At 42.3% G+C, this 14,894-nt stretch overlaps 1 protein-coding gene across 1 annotated transcript in view; it reads right to left on the bottom strand.

The window, feature by feature from the left end:
- Positions 1–7,963, bottom strand: part of NTF4 (neurotrophin 4) — a 141,389-nt gene extending 133,426 nt beyond the window's left edge. The window contains exon 1 of the mRNA XM_086930197.1: positions 7,165–7,963. The gene's annotated coding sequence lies outside the window, so the exon portion shown is untranslated. The remainder of the gene's footprint in view (positions 1–7,164) is intronic.
- Positions 7,964–14,894: the final 6,931 nt, after the last annotated feature.

Raw genomic sequence — 14,894 nt, 5'->3', positions numbered from 1 at the left:
CAGATCAGAGGAAGGCATTCCAGCCCTGAAATACAACTTGTCGAGAGTGGGGAAAATGTCTTCTAATGGCGTACGGAAAATGCCTGTTTGTTTTCCAGTAACCCAGGAACTGTATTTGCACAGGGCCAGGCAGACTGCGTATCACCTGTGGCGATTTTTGAGCTGGTCAGGTGCAACCGGAATGCTCCCCTCCCCTTTCTTCTTTATCTCTCTTTCATCCTCTGGTTGCTACATGTTTGTTTTTAATCACCTCTGTCAAACTCTATCTTCACTTCCTTATAAATGTCCTGCTTCTCTTCGCCTTTCCCGTCCTACTGCCGTCCTTTACGTTTTAACACCTCTCTTATTTATGTACTTCTTCATTGTCTATTTTGTCTCTTTCTTCTCTGTTTTTGTTTTCCGAAATGTATCTGTCTTTAATCATGCACTCCTATTTGATCCCCCGTCGGTGTTGGGTGTTTTCACCTTTCTTGCTGCTTCTCTTTTCTCATTCATACTTTACTTTTCTTCTTGTACTCTTTTTCCGTCTTTCTTGCTTCTCTCCCTTTTCTATGTCATTGGTTTATTTCTCGTCCCTTCTTTCTTTCCCTGTCTTCTTACCTTTCTTTTTGTTTTAGCTCCCTCGTTCTTCCATTCATTTTTCCTTTTATGGCTTGTCTTCATTTATTTCTTTCTATTTTCTTCTCTATACTTACATTATTTTTGTCGGACTTTTACTGTTTTCCCAAATCCCTCACATTTCTTCAGCTGATGCTTTTTAGCTTTGTAAAGCTTCCTTCTCTGTGTATTTGTGATTTTATTTCCTTCATATCCTCTTTATTTACTTTGCTTCTCTTTGTCAACTTGTCTTCCTTTATGTCTTTGTTCGTTCCCTCTTCATCTCATCCTTCTTTCATTTATCCTTTCTTCAACACTTCAAACATCCTTTTTTTCTGTTGATACCTTTCTTCCTTTCATGCTATTTATGTTTCCATTTATTATTCCTCGTTTCTTTATGTGGTTTTGTGGTCATTTTGTTGTTTGTGGAACAGAAAAAAAACGAGTCCAGATCCCAGCAACACCTTGACCAACTTTGTGTGCCTGCGTCCCTCATCTCTGTTTCCTGGTTCCCTTCCCCGACCAAAACTGTGATCGGTTAGAACATGTTCACCTCAACACAAAGCACTTCATGTTAAAATTAAGTCAACCTTCATTCTTTCTTTTCTGTCCTGACTTTTGTGGCTTTTTTCCTTTATGTTGCTGACTTCTTATTCTCTGACTCAATTTGTATTTCATTTTCTTTGCTTCGTGACCTCTTCTAAGCTTCGTGAGCTCCATCATTCTCTTTATTTGGCGCACTTGGTTTATGTAAGTGTTCTTTTTTATGTTTCATTCTTAACCTTCTCTGCTCCTTTGTTTCATTCTTTATTCTGTCAGTTCTTCTTCTATCGTCCCAAATTTACTTTTGCTCTCTTTCTTTCTGACATCTTTTTTCCACCCCTCCCTCATTTATTCTCTCTCTGAATAACTCTTTTCTTTCGTTTTGTTTTCATTTCTTCTTAGTTTCAAGTATTATTTCCAATTTTCTTCTTTTTCTTTACTTCTAGACCTTCCTTACAGTGTTATTTATTTGATTTTATCCATCTAGTCTCCTGCCTCGTGTTTTGCTCTTTACCTCTGTTTTTACTTATTAACTTACCACTTTCTTTCACTTATTCCTTTCTCACTTTTTCTTTTTTCCTTATTTCTAACTTCCCTGCTATGCTTCTTTTGATCTTCAGCTTTCTTTCTATTTCAATTTCTCTTTTCTTGATTCCTTTCTTTACTATGTTCTTTCCCTTTCCTGGTCTTTCCTTTCCTTCCAAATGCTTTTTTGAATTAATCTTTTGGAAACCTCTTCCTTCCATTCTGCCTTTACTCGACCTTATAATGAATGCTTCACTTAATCCCTTCCCCATCTTTTTTTCCTTCCTCTTTCCGGTTTAAATTTACTGCAGGACTATTTCTTCATTCCCTCATCCTTTTGTCCATCCCTTTCCTTTCATCCTCTCTCCTTTTCTTCATTTCGTCCCTTTCTTTCATCTTCTCCCCACTACTTAGCTTTTCTCCTGATATTCTCATCGCTCAGATCCAGCCCCTCCGCGAAGTCAGTTTTCCTGCTGTTGGTTACTTAATCCTTTCACCTCCTGTAACCTCTCCATGTACCCCAATTTTGTTATTACAGAACCCAGCTCGGCTTCCCGCAAAAAAGGGTTGTGGCTTCTTGTTGTCATACCCGAGACCCGGCCTTTGTGAGCGCATAAAAGGTCGTCGGCGCTCCGATTACACAGTAAAATGTCTAATTACGTTAATGTTCGTCCCCACGAGATGAACTCTCGTCAAATGGCCGATGCCTTATTGATGAAGGAGCTTCAGTTTCAAGGGCCGGCGGAGACAGGTGTGTGATACAGTACATGTAGCGCCAAGAAGCAGCTTAGCTAACAAAGCATGCTAAACAAACGTGCACAGTGATCAAAAATATGAGTGGATTGGGCAAATAAATACTCAGAGACTCGGGCTCACGTAAAGGCTGTGTAAGGAGCCTCAGGAGCACTGAGACACTGTAGGAAGTTTGGGAACTGGACAGAAAGTTGGGAAGGTTGGTTTGCATGGAAGACTGTGAGGAGCTTGGCCGGACAGACAATTTGAGGGACTACGGCACATGAACACAATCTGTAAAGGGCACATGAACACAATCTGTAAAGAGCGTGTTACCCATGCAGAGACTGTGAGAAGCTTGGAAACAAGAACTGACTGTGAGAGCAGCTTGGGGTACACAGATAACACCCATATAGCGCACCTCACCTAAGCATCTCTGGTCTGTTTGGAAAACTTGGACATACAGACAATATGGGGTGCTTGGAATTCAGGCAGCACGTGGAGCTTGGGCACATGGACTAACTGTGAAGATGTTGGTCAACAGGCAAGAGTGTAATGCGACCTTTGATCCACCATATGAAGTGATTGGGCTCACTGACAATACTTTAAAAGCTTTGGGCATGTGGGCCCACTGTGTGAGAAGCTTGGGGCACACAGACAGTCTAAAATGCTTGGTTTACATGGACAGTTTACTTGAGGAGCTTTAGTGTACATGGCAGGATCTGAGAAAAGTTTTGAGGCACACATTTTGAGAAGATTGGTGCACGTGGCCACGACTGTGGCATATGGACAGACTGTGCGAGGAGCGTGGGCAATAGACATAGCGAATAACGATTTTTGACACATGGCAACTACAGCTTGGAGCATCAGTAAAGACTGTTGGTGAACCATGGGGTACATGGACTGACAGCATGAGAAGCATAGTGCACGCAGAGTTAGGTTAGCTTGGTGATTATGGGCTGATTGTGAGAGGAGCTTGGGCAAATAGACAGTCAGAGAAGCTTGGTGTACATTGGCCGGTAGAAGACTATATAATCCTGTTTGAAGAGCTTGGGCAACATATAGTGTGTGAGGATTTTGGAGCACGTAAGCTGTGGCGCTTCAGTCACATGGACAGTGTCTGCAGCTCTGGTGTGCACCCAGAATATTGACTTTAGAATATCGAAAGGACACAATATCGAGGACAACATATATAAAAAAAGAATATTGACAGGTAAGCGTAGAATTTGTATACATAACTTCACATATATGTACCTATTGGTACACACATCTTCAAGGTATGTAGATGTGGAGTTAGGAAAAGAAAACCAGAAATCTATACTTCCCTGTATGCACTTACCTTTCAATATTTTGTCCCTCAATATGTATCTGTCACAATATTCTGGGAGTCGATGGTCAATAATACAATCACAGATCGGGGCGTATTGATAGCTCAGAGCTTGAAGCTCTGAGACTGGCAGTTAGTGTTAGGAGATGGACTGATGGACAGACTGTGAAGAGCTCGGAGCGCTTGAACAGCAGGCAGTGGAAGGAGCCTGGGAAGATGGACAGACTGTGAAGGACTCAGAGCTCTTGAACTGCCTGGCAGTGGAAGGAGCTTGGGCAGATGGACTGACTGTGAAGAGCTCGGAGCTCTTGAACTGGCAGGCAGTGGTAGGAGCCGGGGCAGTTGGACTGACTATGAAGAGCTCGGAGCTCTTGAACTGACAGGCAGTGGTAGGAGCCGGAGCAGATGGACTGACGGTGAAGAGCTCAGAGCTCTTGAACCGGCAGGAAGTGGAAGGAGCTTGGGCAGATGGACTGACTGTGAAGAGCTCGGAGCTCTTGAACTGCCTGGCAGTGGTAGGAGCCGGGGCAGTTGGACTGACTGTGAAGAGCTTGGAGCTCTTGAACTGGCAGGCAGTGGTAGGAGCCTGGGCAGATGGACTGACTATGAAGAGCTCGGAGCTCTTGAACTGGCAGGCAGTGGTAGGAGCCTGGACAGATGGACTGACTGTGAAGAGTTAAAGACGCTTGCATTGTCAAAGAGAATATTTAGATTCCAGCACTTTCAATCTACCACTGTCATAGAGAGAAAGCCAATAATGTTTAAACCAAGAGTAGACAACATGCCATATTCGTGTGGTTTTACATAGTGCTGACATGAATTCAGAAAAAAAGACCTCCGGGCACTCACCAGCAGGTAAGAGGGAGTTCATGCCACAGGGAAAGGACTGGAATGTCAATGAAAGAGACTGGATGTCACATAGAAATCATTGTGGTATCTCGATGTGGCAAGGATTGCCTGAGGAAGAGAATTGTTTCATGGTGAGAGGAATGGAACGTCGGAGAGACGACTATGATGTCAATATAAGGCCAGGGTGATGAATGTGCTGTCATAGGAAGAGGACTAGAATGTCACTGTAATGTTAGGATTGTGACATCATGAGAATGCTCTCTTCACAAAGAAAAAAATGTCTCATGAGAGGATTAGAAAGGCAACGAAAGAACAATGATGTCACTATAAAGTCAGGATTATGATATGATAGAGCATTGATTGTATCACGAAAAGATGGTGATATCAAATGGAAGATTATGATGTCACTATAGAGCCAGAATGATGGGATACATTGGGTATACAACCTCACAGGAGGATTACAAGTCAATGAGATACAGATTAGAACATCAAGGAAAGGATTATGAAGTCACTATAAAGTACGAAGATGATATCACATGGAATATTGCAATGTCACTCTAAAGCGAGATTAATGGAATAGGCGCAGACACAAACTCATAGGAAGAGGATTATATTGCAGAGAGAAACGGTGTAGACTTATCAAGGGAATAACTGTGATGTCAATATAAAGTCAGATTATGATTTCATAAAGCTGTGATTCTTATGTCACCAGAATATGATGATATCACATGGGCGACTGTGATGTCACTATAAAGTCAGAGCGATGGGATGCTGGGTTAGAATGCCTTTGGGCTAGGTCAGCGCTATGTAAGCGCAACCTACATTCTTACATAAAATACATGCATAAAGTCATACATAAAGTCAAGATTAAGATGTGGTTTAGTTGTGATTGTTATATCACCAGATGATATAAAAATGAAGATTTAAATGTCACTGTAAAGCCAGAATCATGTCATAGGTGAAGATACAATGTTGCAGGAAGAGGACTATAAAGCTAGGTTGAGCAATACAGGTAGTAAATCTATGAGTAGATACATGAGGTACGAATTAGAACATCAAGGAATAAACTATGATGCCATTAATGGCAGGCTTATGATATCCTAGAGTATGGATACTATAGCCTAGGGGCTGCATGCGCCCCTACCCCCCTGACCTTTACATAGGGCCGCCTAGTCCACAGGAATATTGGGATGCTGTTTACTGGACTCAGCACTAACAATAAAAAATCTGGTCAAGAAAACATCATACACCTAATGTGCCTCTGCCCGAACCTGGAAGCGGAAAGAAAAGGTGTACCTAAGAAACTATTTATTGAACGAGGTGTAAGGCAGGCTCTTATGGCAACCTTAGATCCAGAAGACTTGGCAATTAATTCAGCATTCGTGAAATTTCTCATATTGGCCAAAAAAAAGTTGGACGCTTGTGTTTGAATAGTCTATAATTACTGTCAAGATGATTAATGGAATAATTTTAAGGATCAGATTACTTTTTAATTGTTTTATGAGTAGTATTTGAATATATGTACTGTGTTAGCATTTTAGATTTGTATAAGTCTTATTCGTTTTGTAAGATTTTAATTAATCAAAAACAAAAACAAACTGAAACAATAAAAAGATGTTAAATTGACAGGCAATCATTTATTTGAAGGTTAATTGGTGTTAACGAAAGGATGTAACTAGGGAGTCTTGTGCTTAACTTTACAAATGTCTTCATTTTTAAAGACATTTTGCAGCAAAAGTGTAAAATGATTACATTCTCTGCAAAATTCAAAAAGTGTATTTAATTAACATGCAGAATCTTTTCACCTTAGGGCAGCTGATTATATCAGTGTATTGCGAATAATTAATTTAAAGTGATAGTTTTCAAACATTAATTTAGAAGCGTTAATTCTTCCCCCTACCCTGACAACAAAACCAACAGTGAACTACAGAGGCAATTCAGTTCTTATGTGCACTTTTTGGGTGGCCTGGGTTCCTATTATACATGAACAACATTACAGTTTATTCAATCAAACCGAGTGCATACCGTGAAATCATGTATTTCGATGTCCTTTTACATGTGATAATGAAGAAAAAGGAGGGAAAGTGAAATTAAACAATTGCCTAGGATCGCAAAATTTGAAAAAGTGGGGAGGCTCGTACAAATTCCAGGTTTTCTGGTTTCACATTGTTCAATTGAGCTACTAGATGTATGCCCTTCACTTCGCCTACACCTACCTTACCGACCCGACAGCCCCCCTCACCCCCACGCATCTTCGCCCGACCACCAGCCTGCTGGTATCAATGCGGCCCACTGGCACATCACAGATCACACTTTTTGACCCGTGGGAACATTTTGTGAGTACCCATGTCCTAGAGTGTCATTGTAAAGAGCGGCTTGTGACGTCTATTACAGCGGAGAGCCTTCCACGCTGCACAGGGTGACGAAGCCACCAGTATGTAATACAATTACAAATAATAATAATACACTTTTTCTACTCTCTCTCTCTATGGGAGCAGCATGAAGACACTGATCTCATGCGAGAAAAATGCAAAGCAGAGAGAGGAGCTGGGGAAAGCATAAAGTAATAAACAGACAAGTCTGACACTTACCATCTGCCTGCGCAGAAAGGCTGCTCCGGGCTCCAGGGGGGCATGTGATCCGGGTGGAGGGTGCACGGCAGGTTAGACTGGAAAACGGAGAGCACCCGGCTAACTCTGCCTGAAGTGTCCCAGGGCACGAGCCTCCTGCCAGAAGCCAAGGGTGCCACTGAACTTGGGAGTTCTGGTGCTCCTTCTAGGGCAGGGTTACTGGCGCTGCTAGCACGAGGGCGGATGATGCTTGTCCTGGTACAGGTGGTACTGGAGCTAATGTGGGTGTTCCTGGTTGCAGTGGTGCTGCAGCTTATTAAACTAGTCGTGGCGGTGCTTCTGCTAGTAACAGCAGTACTGCGGATGCTTGTGGTACCAGACCTACTCCTTCCTGACAGTGGTTCTGGTATAGGTGGTACTGCAGTAGTGGCAGTACTGACTGGCCTTAAGGGTGGTATGTCCCACGTCGGCTTCACATGGGCTAGTTTCAGATGCACTCTCCGGGCCTTACCCCCCTTCTCTCTCAGGAAACCTTGGTGCCGAAGTTGGGGGACAAGAGCTGGGCTTCGAGGGAACTCATTCTAAACACACGGCTCCAGCGGGATCCCGGAGGAACGAGCGTTCCGGTGTGCTGCCGGTCTGAGGGCTCTGGTGGTTTGGAATTGGATCTCCCAACTACCCGAGCGGCTTCTTAACTCGCAGAGTTCGTTGCGTCCGGTCTCCCGTTTCCCTGGAGACGTTCTTGACCCCCTCTGCCTTGGAGCGGATCCTTTTCGTCCGACCGCTGGGGATGATTCTGCTCCCACTCCTGTCCCTTGGATCTGCTCTCACTTGTCCCAGAAGTTCGCTTTCCTCAGCTGCAGAAGCGCTCGCTGTGGGCAGAGCTCAGCAAGTCCTGGTGACGTGTCCAGGAACCACCCCCTTCCGTGTTTAATTCTACAATTCCACCCAGTGCAGAACACCTAGGGGGCCCAGGGAGGGAGGCAGAGAGCGTGTACTAGCCCATAAGTCTAAACGCCTGCTGGCACGGTTCCAAAAAGTATAGGAGCCCTGCTGAGAACTGCAGATACGACCCATTTCAAGTATATAAACTCTCCCGAACAGTGTTGCGACAGCTCCTATATTCGTGCATGAGTAATGCTGAAACTTGCTGGTGCTGTCTCTTTAGTTGCTCAGCTGCGATTAAGAAGGGTGCTTTGCTGACACTTTAACATATAAGTAAAGTCCTGCAAAACACTGGCGCATCCCTTTAACAGAACAGTACTGATACCGAAAAGGGGTGCGATCTGCATGGTGGTGCATGTACTGCTTTATGTGCTGGGGGCGGGGCGTAGTACTACTCCCCGCAAAGCATATCAACTTTCCCTGACTTGCTGAGATGTACTGACATTGTCTCTTGAAATGTACATCTCCGCGTAAAAATACTCCAGGCTCCTGTCCCGGTGCACCCATGTGGAACTGAACAAAGGGCTATGACACACACACACGCAGGCGCGCACACGCACACACACACACGCGCACATACACACACACTCTCTCTCTCTGTCACACACTCTCTCTCTCTTTCCGCAGAGAACGAATAGAAACCATGAATAAACCCCGCACCGAATGGACCTATCTTCACTGACCATATAGAGCAGAGCACCAGAGCACCATGACTCCAGTGAATGAGAACTCCCAGTCTGCCAGCGTCTGGACTCTGAAACAGCTACAGGGCCATTTATATGACCCGAATGCACTTTACAACTACAGACAAAATAGCATACTTTTCCCTTTCAATCACTTTATTGCGGCCAGTTTGACCATAAAAGCACAGATAAAATAGCAGACTTTTCATTTACTTTAAAATAAATATAAAAAAGCCAAATACGTGCAATTAAAGAAATTCGATAAAAACAGCCAGTTATGGCCTAAAATATTATAAGATACAGTACAATCTATGGTAGAAGCTAGGTATTAGGCGGTTCACTCCATATGTAACGGTCAGAAATAGGGAGTAATAATGACGATTGTAAAGTGCATGTGCCAAATATATAAGCAATTCACCAGGCGAGATTTAACGAATCAAAGTTTTAACAACTCTGGTATAAACGTTTGCATCTCAAAAGCATCAATCGGTATAACAGTGAATCTCTATTGAAAACAAATAAATTAAACGATAACAATAATTCCCGATTAAACAATTAATACCTTTGGATTATCATAGTTACACAAGGGGTGAGCAGAGGTCGGATCATCGTCATTCATTTAATTTATTCTTCTTATTTTACAATTAATTTTTCTGAGTTGACTTTAGGAGTGCTCTACGAGTGCACCACATAGAGAATAGAAAGCCTGCTACCGAATAAGCAATGGGAAGGATAGTGTCATATTTCAATATCCTGTAGGCCTCAGAAAAGCACCTGGTTCCCAAGTTTCTGCAGATCTGGTCCAGCCACTGTTTTCTTGCTTTGAGATACCCGGGGCAACAAGAAAACACACAAAAGACTGTTTCTATGGTACAGTCACAAGCCAGACACCCCTGGTTTTATGAGCCTGCCATTTGTTTGTAAAGGAGCGGAGTGGCAGCACCCCATGTCTGAACTGAAGGTAGAGCTTCCTGGCTGTTGCCGGCTTGATATCGTTCAATGCTGGCTCTAGGCTATACAGATCCTTAGTTTCTTAAAAAGCTGCAGTTCACTTGCCTACTAGGGGATTACTCTGGAGTTGTACCAGTTTGTGCTCCCAGTAACAGTCCTTTAGGTCTTTCCTGGACACTATGGCACATGCCTCTTCTGGGTTGTCCCAGAGATTGCCCCGTCCCATATTTATTAAGATATGTCGAACGTGGGCGAGCCAGGGTAATCTCCTTGTCCCTGGTAAACTCATCACCTCTCTAAATTCGTCGCTGTAATCTACCCGTTATGGGTTAGCCCATAGACGCCGCCAAAATAAAATAGGTCTAAGGTTGACTTCTTCAGAAATGACCCTTACCCCTAAATCCAAGCGTAGCGGAACAAGTAGGGAGCTCCGAGGGAGACCAAACAGTTGCCTAAAAAAAGGTGTTTAATATCTTTGTAAGACTGTCACAACAGCAATGACCCCACATCTCTGCACCATACAATGCCGCTCCCCTGACTTGAACCTTGTATATTTCTATTGCTGGGCTCACAGGTTTGTGACTGGATTTACGAAAAACCTTCGCTAGTCCCTCTGCTGTTTGTGCTAATTTCAGAGTAGATTTTTTGATTTGAGCTCCCAAATCCATTGTTTCTGTGATGGTTATGTCGAGATAGGAAAAGCGGATACTGTCTCTAAAGGTTTACCATTAAGAGATGGATTTGATCGGGAACTTTTGGCTGAGTTAAACACCATAAATTTCGTTTTCTGGAGGTTAATCTCAAGCCCTCTTTCTTTACAAAAGGCTTCAAATCTATTTAGTACCATCTGTATCCCCATGGGAGATTTTGATAGCAATAAAGTATCATCGGCAAACATCATAGCTGGAATTTTGCGTGTTGCCAGCTTAGGGACGTCCAAATCTTTCTCAATGAGTAAAAAAATCAAGTAACCCAGGCTAAAAAGGGTCAGGGCGAGGACACATCCCTGGCGGACACCTCTTCCTACAGGAATGGGGCCGTGAGTTTTCCTTCCTTGCCATACCTTATTTGGGCGTAATTGCCTTCCTGCAGCCACCTCAAGATTTGGCATAGGTATACCGGAACCCTCAACTCACAGAGAATCACCCACAGCTTATCTCTTGGGACCAGATCAAACGCTGATTTCAGGTCTACAAATACTAGGTAGAGGCTGCCACTCTCCACACACACGAACTTCCAGTGTAGTACCTGTAGCCTGAGGGTCTGATCCAGTGTGGACATTTTTTCTCTGAACCCTGCCTGGAGTGGAATACGTATCTTGTTCTCCTCCATTCAACTCTGCAGCCGAAACAAAAACACTCAAGCAAAGATCTTTTGACTTATGTCTATGAGGCTTATGGGCCTATAATTTGTGGGTAGCAATGGGGAGTCCTTTTTGTAGATTGGAATGATTTAGGCTCAGGCCCAACTAGCCGGAATCTTCATACCTTGCAAAATAGCATTAAATAAAACCCAAAGGTAAGGTGCCCAAATTAAAGGTTCACCGCGGAATAGATCCCCAGGAATCTTATCCAGTCCTGGCGCCTTACCTGATGCTATATTATCTAAGGCACTCGTTAAGTGATATGGTCAGGATAACGTCACTGGTCCTGGGGATGATCAAAAGGGCAGTCTGGCAATCAACCAGTACTGCACCATCCACTGTCTCAGTCCTCGTGTAGAGTGACTCAAAGTGAACCCTCCACACTTCAGCCTCTAAGTTTGGTGCGATCGGAGATTGTGCCTCAGAAGAACCTGTGTTGACCACCTTCCAAAAGGCCCTCCTGTCATGGGAACTCAGGGAACTTCTCAGAGTGTCCCACTAGTCTCTTTCCCAGGCTTTTTTTGCTTCCCCAATGCTTGAATGATAGGACGCTCTGTTTGATTTAATTAAAGGGCGGTCGTTAGCCTTGATGGCTAAAATCAAGGCAATTTTAGCCATTCTAGAAAGTGGCACCAGTACACGTGTATTGGTGTCTCCTTGGGCACAGATTTGGTGCTGCGTATTACAGCTAGTTTCAACCTTATAATAAACCCATCAATGTTCCTTTTTCTTATTCAACCATAAGCGATTTTAATCATCATTTACTGCATCCAGGTAAGTAAACAATATGTTTTTTTATCATTCCTGGGTATCCATAAATTTGGTGCTGCTACTCGATAAGTATCTGCAAACATTTGTACAAACTATGGGCTCATATATAAAAGACACCACTGACTTTCTGAACAAACTCAGTCATGTACAAGTAGAAAAAGATGAGAATCTGTTGATGTGTAGCATTGATGTACAATCTTAATACACCTCTATACCACACCAACTTGGTATAGAGGCAGTTGAAAAGGCTCTACTTGATATGGATTATGATGAACCTATGAACATTTTTTTATTGGAGCTTTTGAATTTCACATTAATGCATAGCTACTTTAAATATGATGAACAGTGGTACCTCCAAAAGAGTGGAACCTCTATGGGGAATTGCGCTGCTCCTTGCTACGCAAATATCTTCATGCATGAATATGAAAGCCAACACATCTTACAGTCCCTGAAATGGAAAAACCACCTACGTCTATACCTCGGGTATATAGATGACATTTTTATCTTGTGGAGAGACACAGAAGATCATTTAAAGGAAAACATCACCGAGCTTAACAAAGTGGGTGAACGTATTCAATTCACTTATGAAATCCAACACAATTCTATCAACTTCCTCGATGTAACCATTCAAAAATCTGCTAAACTTTATATTTTGTCCCAGCTGTTTTAAATAGCACCCTTTGTCACATATGTTTTGGCTTTTTTTCGTTCTTCCCTGTTGTCAAGTATTGTTATGTGGATGTTTCGTTGTATATATGACATAGTATTCATGTGTTTCATTTATGTGCCGTTTCCAGCCCTGACGAAGTTAATTTCCATGAACGAAACGCGTTGGCTGAGGTCTGTTTTCTATTGATTTGGATCTATTTTGAATAAAGACAATATCAACAAAGTTACTGATCGTGTTTCAATATTGAATACTACTACATCCGGGTAGTGCACTGCTCCATTGTTTCACTTGTTCTGGTTCCCAAGTTAGCAGGTTGCAGCTTCCAACGGAAGCTGCAGGAGCAGGTTGTGCACACCACCAAACAAATTGACATTCGATTATACCTGGGGTAATTATGGTGGAGCGAGGTAGAAAAACACAAAATTTTGTGTACCCCTCGTGATATTAATGTCCCATAACTTAATATTTACTAATAGTGTGATGTGTTTTATTAATCGACTTTAGAGTAAAATGCATTCACAAACATATGGGGAGTACTAATCTTGCTTGCATGGAGTGAAATAATTAATTCATATATATTGTCATTGTGAAGTGAAATAATGCGCAGCTTAAGTTTAAATAAAACATAATTTAAATGTGCTTATTGTAAACGTTTTGTGCTAAAAGGGTCGATTATGCAAGTATAAAACGCATTTATGTGGCTTCCATGCTAGGTAACAACTAATGGTAATTATTAGAATGGTGGGAGGTAAACAGAATGGGTTTCATTACTATAATTAACATGGATTCTTGTCTGTTTCTATGATAGTTCCAAATGTGGCCTGTGAGGCCTAGTGAGAAAATGGCCGCTCTGAGCTACTGCGAGTGGGTACTGGTCTGCGCAGGCGCGTCAAAGATTTCTGCCAGCGCGAGTGAGCTGACTATGCTTGAGGGAGAGTTCAAGGCTACCTTACCCGGAACCTAGGATGGGTGCCAAGCATGAACGATCGGATGCCCAAACCATGGGAAAGAAGGGCAATGTTGCTAAAGTGTGATGCGCCTAGGCCACAAACTGTCTTAAACAAAAGACTTTTATATTTCCGCTGAATCATGTGAATAACAAATGCTGTAATGGTGAGGAAGTGCTCATCTACCCCAAATTTGTCCAGTCGGAGTTCAGATTGGAGATGTTAGTTTTAAGAAAGATTAAGTTAGGGATTTAGTGTATAAAAACCCCTGATTTTGGCTAGAAGGGGTCGCTTTTTCGATTTCCTCTGGTGATGCTGCTGGACTGAATATCGATTGCTTGGAACGTAAGAACTTTAACTTTTGACTGTTTGTTTTCCTTTGCAGGTTTGTTAGGATAAGATGAGGGTGTTAGCTAGGGATGATAGGAGAGAATGAACTTGGAACTATCTGTTCTTTGCTAAACTCATGCTAAACTTTTAAATAAATGTCTATTTTCTGAGCTTTAAAATAAATGATCATTTTGAAAATAAAGTTAAAGAATTCTTCTTGAATAAAGAAATAAATAAATGCTAAATGTTGGACATACTAAAGGTTGCTTTGAATAAAAATTAGATAAATGAAGAATATAAAAGCTGGTCTTTGATTCTTCCTACGCCTAATTTTCGTTCTAGCAGATCCATTGCCATTATGGTGGTGTGTCTGAATAAAAAGGTGTTTAAATGAAACCATGGTAAAATGTTTTAAACTGCAGGTGAAAATAATAAATAGTTAAATAAGTTTAGACACTCCGCCAATGTTATAGTAGGACTCCTGGGTTGTTGGCCAGATATTTGAAGCTGATATATATGAACAGAGTAAGTATGCAGTGTAATTGGCCCCACTGTTGAATGTTATGTGTGTTTCTGAGGTTTTAGAGAAATGGCCATGGCAATTTAGAGTTTATTTCTGGAGTCCCGCTGTAGCAGTTATATCTTGGTAGCAGAGTAGTGGTTGCTAAGGAAATTAGCTAGGGTTATGTATAAAGTGCTATATACAATTTGAGTCTGTATTACATTATATGTAGTTTTAAAAAGGCTTCCAAGTGTTGTGTGAAGCCGGTGTCTCTGTCTGCAGACAGAGGAAGTGTGGCAGGTGAAGTCGCACAGTGCATTAGTCTGTTTCAAAGAAGTAGTATTGTCATATACTGCGGTGGTATCGTCGTATATCACTGTTTAGGGACCTTAGGTGTAAAAGGATTAATGTATAGCAAAGGCAGTCTATGAAATCTCAGCTTTCAAGTATAGGGATCATTGCGTATCCTGACTAAAACTTATCACTGAAGAACTTAGTAGGTCTTAACATTAGCTTGATTGAAGGGTAAAAGGAGCGGCGTCTCTTTTTGCTAACAATAGAGGAATTCTGTGGTTGGTTAGATGGACGC

The sequence above is a fragment of the Lissotriton vulgaris genome, chromosome 7, assembly GCF_964263255.1.
Source record: "Lissotriton vulgaris chromosome 7, aLisVul1.2, whole genome shotgun sequence".
Lineage (NCBI taxonomy): Eukaryota > Metazoa > Chordata > Amphibia > Caudata > Salamandridae > Lissotriton > Lissotriton vulgaris.
This window is presented reverse-complemented; position numbering and strand designations above follow the sequence as displayed.